At 37.0% G+C, this 8791-nt stretch overlaps 1 non-coding gene across 1 annotated transcript; it reads left to right on the plus strand.

The window, feature by feature from the left end:
• Window positions 1-4031: 4031 nt before the first annotated feature.
• On the plus strand, window positions 4032-4138 carry LOC121217343 (small nucleolar RNA R71). The gene has a single exon (XR_005913425.1). It is a non-coding gene; the product is annotated as a small nucleolar RNA R71 (small nucleolar RNA).
• The last annotated feature ends 4653 nt before the right edge of the window (window positions 4139-8791 follow it).

Raw genomic sequence — 8791 nt, forward strand, 5'->3', positions numbered from 1 at the left:
ATTTATAATCCCTATCAATAATATCTCAAAATAATCCATAAGTACTCATACATTGAAAATTCAACTAAAAGTACATCAAAGTTTCAAACATTCCAAGTTGAGCATTTTATCATGAAAACATAGGTGTCTTCCCTCATCTAAGTGATTACTTTTGATTAAAATATCATAGAGTTTAACATTATCACTAAAGATTCACTCAAATCACTCAAGGTGTTTAAGGGCATCAATAAAAGCACTCATTAGTCAATATGAAAAGTTATTACCATAGGCTTGCTTGAAAATCAAATCTCTATTACTATATATTGAGCTGATACATCAATCAAAAAGGTCTTTTTAGAGGGTTGTAACGTGGCTTTAGTTAGGGGGTGTGATCATAAGCCGAAAGAATATGTTAGAATCGAGATTGAATTGAAAAATTACCAAGCTAGAAAAATGATTAGTCATCAATTGAATACAAGTGAGGTTCTTCTCAGAATATGACATTAACACTCGAGCTCAAAAATGACGAATTACTACTAATATGTATGTAAGAATTGTTTTTTTAAAAGAAAAAGTCAAATATTTAGAAGCACAAAACATAACTAAGCAATCTATTTGAATCAAATCTCGAAAAAAATAGGGATCAAATTAGGGGATTTCAACAATAATGGGTTATGAGTTAATATTGAGGGTAAATCAATTAATGGCTTGTTAGGCTCAAAAGGGGTTCACTAAGGGTTAATTATGGAGGTAGGCTTTTGTGGAGAGAGTGGGTTAAACCTAAGTGCATTTATCATCTTGACATATCAAATCAAATGGTGTGGTCTTGTCATGCATAATCAAGCAAGTTCTAGAATTTCAAATCAAAATTGACGCACTCATAATGAAAGTCAGCATGAAAGGAATAAAGTATGCTCTAAAGGCTCGAGATATCACAAAAATTATGGCTTTTTGATGTTCAAACTTGTGAATTTCAACTCAAGATAATACCTAAACTTAGGAAAACACCTAAAAGTTTTTAATTCTTCAAAAATCAACTTATCATGCTTGATTCCCTAATGTCTTAAAGTTTAAACAATCAATGCATAATTGCCTATGTTTTAATTCAAGACATATCAATAAAAATAATAAAGTAATTAAAATTTATTCTAATAGTGATATGAGTAAATCACATGAGAATAAGACAAAATTCAGGGATTTCTAATGATAGATATAAAAGACCCCCCACACTTAAAATGTACACTGCCCTCAATGTACAAAGAAAGATATATTGACAAAGATAGATTTATAATCATAAGATAGGGAGAGAAGTGAAACTTCCTAAATGACGAATGGATTCCTTGAATTGGAGTTATGGAGAATAATCGGCCAAGGCAATGATGAGATTGGAAGAGTATACTCCGGTGGTGGTAAAGGTTCATTAGTCCATAAGTCCTGCGTCGTTGGAGTTTTTAGTTCCTGTTTGATGATGAGCCTTAGAGCTCTTTATGACTGTGATAAAATCAGGAATTCTTTAGGAAATATAATGAAGCATATTTACTCATAATGAAATAGCCGAAAATAAAAATTGTAAAAACTCAAGATAAAATACTATTAACAGGAAATAAAAAGTAATTTCAAAATATAAAGATAAAGCTAAAATAAAAATTAGGTGCTTATAAAGAAATTGAGGCACACGGCCGTAGGGCATGTCCGTGTTATTGTGACAGCGCCGACCATGGGGGCAGGGCACGGACGTGTTGCATGCCCGTGCTAATTTGACAAGTTCGCCCACGGTTTCAAGGCACGAAAGTGTCGAACGCCCGTGTTGTTTTGGCAGGTTTGCTCACGGCCATGTCGCACGGCCGTGGCGACTTATCGCTTCCTGTGTTGGGGAAAAATGTTGCCCTGTTTTCACACGGTCTAATGCACGCCTGTGTGCCTGGTTGTGTGGTCTTTAGAAGGCCTGCGTTCCATGATTCGGTTAATATGTTAGATGTTAAAAGCTAAAATTTAAATAAATTAATACTGTTAATGCTCGAGTTGCCTCCTCCCGAGAAGCGTTTATTTATATTCTAAGCTCGACTTACCTCTCTGGTGTTTGATCATGGTGGTTTGAGGAGCTTACACTCCTTATCCCTGCTCTCAACTTTATCAATATAAAGTTTAATACGAGTATTGTTTACCTTAAAGATTTTGAATTTGGGGTGAATTACCTCGACTGTACCATATGGGGAAATACTGAGTACCGTGAGAGGAATTTCTTCATTAGGTTCAGAAGTGGTAATGCGAGGATCTGCTGTATCTAGCAGTACTTTGTCTCCAACCTTAAGTTAATTTGGTGATATATTGAACTCGCCCTGGCTCGATTTTGGTTTATCAAATGTTCTCGGTTTCTGTATCCGCCATTCATCTAGTTCCTCGATTTATAGCCTGCGTTCTTCATAGATAAGTCTTTTGTTGTTGCTTGAACATGGCTCGTGTAGACTCTTCGAACTTATTTCCTGCAAAGAAGGTTGCACCATATAGTTAGTTTTAGCAGAATGATTGGGACAATCACCTTCAATTTTCGATATGTTATTCGAATTACGAGCTTGAAGGGTGATTTTTTCGTCCCCCACATAAAATGTGAGTTCACATGTGCCAACGTCAATAATCGTTCTAGAGGTTGCTAAAAAGGACCTTCCTAAAATTAGGGGGACGTTACTATCCTCTTCTATGTCTAGAACAACAAAATCAACTGGGAATATAAATCTATCAATTTTAACTAGTACATCTTCAATAATACCCTTAGGAAATCTGATAGTTTTATCTGCTAATTGAATGTTCATTCTAGTTTGTTTGGGTTTCCCAAGACCTAGCTGTTTAAACATTTTATAAGGCATAAAATTAATGCTTGCCCCTAAGTCAGCCAATGCATTATGGACATCTAAACTACCAATTAAACAAGGAATCATAAAACTCCATGGATCCTTTAATTTGTTGGGTAGCTTATTCTGTAATATGACTGAGCAAACTGCATTCAACTCCACATACGACGCCTCATCCAACTTTCGTTTATTTGTTAGAAGCTCCTTTAAAAACTTGACTGCATTTGGCATCTGCGAAAGGGCTTCAATAAACGGTAAGTTAGTATGTAGTTTCTTTAAAAGTTTAAGGAATTTACCAAATTATTCATCTAATCGGTCTTTCCTTGTCACATTGGGTTATGGTACACAAGGTTTATATTCTGTACTGACCGGCTTTGTGTCATTTTGGCCTACCTCATTCTTACCTTTGCTTACCACTGTTTCTAGCCTTGGTTTTGCAACTAACCTTTCCTCATCTTGAATGGCAATGACGTTGAGTTGCTCATTTGGGTTAGATTCAGTGTTGCTTGGCAGGCTACCTTGTGGTCGTTCGGAAATCAACTTGGCGAGCTGTCCAATCTAAGTTTCGAGCCCCTGGATTGATGCTTGTTGATTTTTGAGTGTCGTATCGGTATTCTAAAAGCGAGTTTCTGACACCGAGATGAATTTGGTTAGCATCTCCTCAAGGTTCAACTTTTTCTCCTACTGGTACGGTGGTTGCTGAAAGCTTGGAGGGGGTGGTGGTTTATGATTTCCTTGGCCTCCCCATGAAAAATTTGAGTGGTTCCTCTAACCTGCATTGTAAATATTGCTATAAGAATTGTTTTGAAATCGAGGATTGTTACCCATGTAATTTAACTGCTCGTTCTCCATGTTGTGGCCATAAGGTGGGTATTCTGAACTGCTTGATCCACTCCACTTACTTCGCACTACATTACTGGTGAACCTGTAAAGAACTAAGAAAATCGTCAATTTTCTTATTCAAAAGTTCTACCTGATTAGAGAGCATGGTGACCGAATCGACATTATAAACGCCGGCTATTTTCGTTGGCTTTGTCCTCATGACTTGCCACTGATAGTTATTCAGTGAAATCTCCTTTATAAATTCATAGGCATCTTCAGGTGTCTTATTATTGATTGTTCCGCCAGTAGCTGCGTCAACCATTTGTCGAGTCGAAGGATTCAGGCCATTATGAAAGGTTTTGAACCTATAGCCAGAGTGGTAACCCATGGTGAGGACATCTTCGTAAAAGGTCCTTGTATCTCTCCCATGCATCGTAGAGTGTTTCTAAATCCCTCTGCACAAAAGAAGAGATATCATTACGTAATTTAGCCGTTTTAGCCGGCGAAAAATATTTTAATAAAAATTTTTCTGTCATTTGTTCCCAAGTAGTGATTGACCCCCGTGGTAACGAGTTCAACCATTGTTTAGCTTTGTTTCTCAATGACAAAGGGAATAACCGAAGGCGAATAGCGTTTTCAGAAACGCCATTAATTTTAAATGTATCACACAGTTCCAAAAAGTTTGCCAAGTGAGCTTTGGGATCTTCGTCCTGCAGACCATCAAACTGAACAAATTGATGTATCATTTGAATTGTGTTAGGTTTCAGTTTAAAAGTATTTGCAGCTACAGTAGGTCTAACTATGCTCGATTCAGTTCCTGTTAAAAAAGGTTTAGCATAATCATACATAGTGCGCGGAGTAGGATTCTGATTAACAGCAATCGCAGGAGGTAGCAGATTTTCTTTGTTTTCAGCCATCTCCTCTATTGTGGTTGAAGTATCATCCTCTTACTCTTCTGTGTGTCGTAAGCTTCCCCTTATTTCTCTTTGGTTTCTGCGAATTGTGCGATCAATTTCACCTTAAAAAAGTTGTGGTCCTGACGGGTTTCTTCTGGTCATAAACTAGAAAAACCTGTCAGAAGAATATAAGATAAAAATTAGAAAATGAAAGGAAATAAAAAATTATATTGCAAATAAAGTAAATGGCTAAAGTAATAAAAATCGAGTTTTCCTAATATCCTAATTCCGCGACAACGGCGTCAAAAACTTGATGTGTGATATTCGTAACAGGTTTTAAAAATTTATAAATGAATAGTTCTTGAGACTAACTATCGAACAGTAGTATAGTTCAGCAAGTGTACCTATCGAACAATAGTATAGTTCAGCAAGACCGGATTGTCGAACCCAAAGGAATTACGAGTGCTAGTATTTACTTCCTTTTTATTATTTAGCTTAAAAATTAAGAGGTTTGGTTATCTAAACTAATCACTAACTAAGAATGCACAGAAAGAAAATTTGGGAAAATACTTTTAGGAAAATTCGATTGATTAAGACAATACCTAAGGTAAAATCCACCTAGACTTCACTTGTTATTTGACTCTGAATCAGATGATTTATTCATTTGGCATGATCTGTAGAAATCTCTAAGTTATATTATTATCTCTCTCGAGACTAATAACGTCTAACCCTAGGTTGAATAATTGAAATCTCTTTCTAATTAACACCCTAGAATTGCATTAACTCAATCTATAGATTCCCTTATTAGGTTTCACCCTAATCCGGCAAAATCTTATCACCCTATCTCTAGGCGTGCAATCAACTCTGCTTAATTATGACAAATTTACTCTTAGACAGGGTCTATTCCTCCTCTGAATAAGAGCTTGACTTGAATCAATATCCTGGAATATCAAAACAAGAATTAAGAACTCATAATTAAGAACAAGTCAAATATTTATCATACAATTCAGATAATAATAATAAGATCCATCTTAGGTTTCATTCCTCTTAGGTATTTAGTTCATACTTATGAAAGAAAACATCTCAAAAGCATAAAGATAACAAAACATAAGAAAGCCCAAAACTCCTAAAGGAACTTGAAGGGAGATCTTCAGTCTTGATGATGAATTCGGCTTCTGAGATGGATCAATTGACTTTCCTCGAGTAATTCCTTACTTCCTACTCTACGCCTCTCTTCTAAGTGCCTCCTCAGGTGTTTAAATAAGCTTTAGAATGCCTAAGAGCCCCCAAAATTGGCCTTTTCCTAATAGGGTTGTACTTGGGCTCGGTAGGGACACGCCCGTGTGCGATTACTCCAGCCCGTAGTCAAGGCTTTGAACAGGCACAAGTGTGCAGTATACCCGTGTAAGTCGTACTTCAATCCTGCCAAAGGGACACAGCTGTGTGACACACCTGTGTGAGGAAGTCTAGGCCGTGTTGATTTCCCACGTGGGTCCATTTTCTCTGTTTTTGGTCCGTTTCTCACTCTTTTTACTCTCCTATGCTCACCTAAATGTAAAACATGAAATTAAAGGATTAGGAGTATCAAATTCACCAATTCTGTCAAGTTTTGCAACTTGACTCTGATACCACTAAATGTAACACCCTAAACTCGGCCTAGACGTTATAGCCGAATCTAGCGAAGTCATATGGAATGGATTTTGAAATCGAACTTATCAAGTTAAAAATCGTTCCAGTTAAGTAACTTTTGTTTAATTTAAAAGAACGTGCTTTAGGTGATTTGCCTCAAAACTTGTCTTTTAAGTGGAAGCTTTTGTAACCATCTAATTTAAGAAAAACCATTTTTATTTACGAAAACCTTAATTTTTATAGAAAACCCGTGTTTTGTTGAGTTGCAGTTTAAAGATCCATAAAAACAATATAAAGTCCCAAATTTAAAACCAAACAGTCCAAGTCTAAAATTTACATCAAACCCCCAAATAAGTAATAAAATCTAAAAATTTACGGAAAATAATCTAAAATTTAAGTGTGGCACTGCCGAGTCATCCATCGTACTGATCCATCAAGTTTGGGGATTACCTGTACTGATTAAACAGAAAGGGAGAGTTTTTGCAAACTCAGTGTGTAATCCCCACAGAAATCATACATACAGTTGTACATCAGAATACAGTTATTTACAGTCTAGGCTTGAGCCCATTACAAAATCAATTTGGGCCTTAGCCCATTCGAGTACGATTTTAGAATTATGTTAGGGCCTTGGCCCATATCAGATACAGAATACAGATACAGTAAATCAGAATCCTACCCACCGGCCTCTACACACTATCTCTGTCCAGCCCTACACAACATATGAGGATTAAATCAACCCACCCATCCCTACACACCATGCTATACCAAAATGCGGCACATAATCAGAAATTTGTAGTTTAGATAGCAGATAACAGGCTTGATAGCCTTTCAAATAATTCCTCTAAATAACAATAACCCACCCTGATGCAATGCAACATACAATAAATGACATGCTATTATGTAGTTAACAGTCCATACATTCAGATCAGCACACATGCTCAATACAGAAATTAGTCAGACAGATTACACATATAGAGGTCTAAGTAATACATACTGACCCTACAGTAAGTCCACAATTGACTTGGGTGACCCGTACAACCTTAAAGAACTTTTCAAAAAAATAGGCTCGCACCCCTATAAGGCCTGCCCGTATGGGCCCACACGCCTGTGTGGCCCACATGGCCCAAATTGGCTTTGGCCGTGTAGATCAGACGACCTGGCCCAGAATCTCACACACTTGTATGGACTACACGTGTGGGTCCACACGCCCGTGTAGCCCACACGGCCCTATTCAATCTAGCCCGTGTGTCGCACACGGCTTACTTGGCCATCACACGGCCGTGTTTAGTGCGCACGGCCTGGCCTTGTCGATCACACGCCCATGTTATGGCACACGACCTACCACACGGCCGTGTGACATCGACAAAAAGGTTTTTAGCTTTTGTCAAAGCCTCTTTTTTACTTTTTCGGGTACACACCTAGTTTCGATTGATGCTTAAAAAATCCTCAAGCACTCCAAAACCTATAGTTGAACAAATAAAACTAATTTAATCGATTATAATACGATCTAGAATCAACTCAAATCAAGGTTTTTACCCAAAAAGTGACCGATCCTTACCTTCAGACGACGAACATCAGTTCCCATACAACTAACACTCTGAGGAGTGAGTACGAGCCCTTGAATCCTCCCATAATTGGCATAAATAAAACACTTTAGAGGAAAGTTAACAAATAAAACAAACCTCCTAATTAATACTTACTGCAGAACTAGAAAGCCGAAATTGGGAGGTAAGATTGCGATAGAACCTCCACGTAGAGAAAACGAAAAGGAAGAGAGAACAAAATCAGAAGAAGGAGAAATGTGAAACGGCGTCAGGAATTTAGGAAGAATAGAGAAAACTGAAATTTTTCAAAAAGGGAACAGAAGGAAAAATAATCTGATAACTTCCCCCCTTAATTCTCTCCATCAAACTCCACTACCTAGAAACCAACCTCAGTACAACTTTTAATCCTGGAGCAGAACAAAAATATTGCCCACACAAGGATTTGAACTACTAACCCTCAACTTACTAGCACTCCCCTTAACCATCAAACCAGTAGGCTCATTCTGTTAATTATTTACCAATAATTAAACTTAAGCCTATTGAGTAAGGTTAAGGCTTTATTCAAAAAAATAAAAAAATTTTCCCAAGACAAGGCTTGAACTTGGGACCTCACACACACACCCAGAACACTTAACCACTGAAGGAGATACACATTTGTGTCACATCTCCACAGAAACAAAAATAAAAATTTTGGGGCGTTACAGCATCCGTAGTACCGGCCATTACTTTGCTAGATGCTGAGCCGAGATGAGCTTCATCGCTGCCTCCATGAATTCTGTTAAAAGAATCTGAGAGTTTCCTATAACAATCCGTTTTTCAGTGATGTTGGAAACAGTAGTTTTGAGGCCACAAATTCGACGAGCAAGTCTGTAAATATTATTATTTAATATTTACGAGTCAAATATAATATTATTAAAAATCTGATTTGATCATTTATGTTATTTGAATGAATAATTAGGTTTAAGAGGAAAATCCTAAAGTTAAGTGGTTTTAGAAAATGAGGTATTGAGACATTGTTTCTATAAACCAAGCCCAAAAATATTTATGGAGTGTTATTAGGGTCATATTAAAA

The sequence above is a fragment of the Gossypium hirsutum genome, chromosome A02 (assembly GCF_007990345.1).
Source record: "Gossypium hirsutum isolate 1008001.06 chromosome A02, Gossypium_hirsutum_v2.1, whole genome shotgun sequence".
Taxonomy (NCBI): Eukaryota; Viridiplantae; Streptophyta; class Magnoliopsida; order Malvales; family Malvaceae; genus Gossypium; species Gossypium hirsutum.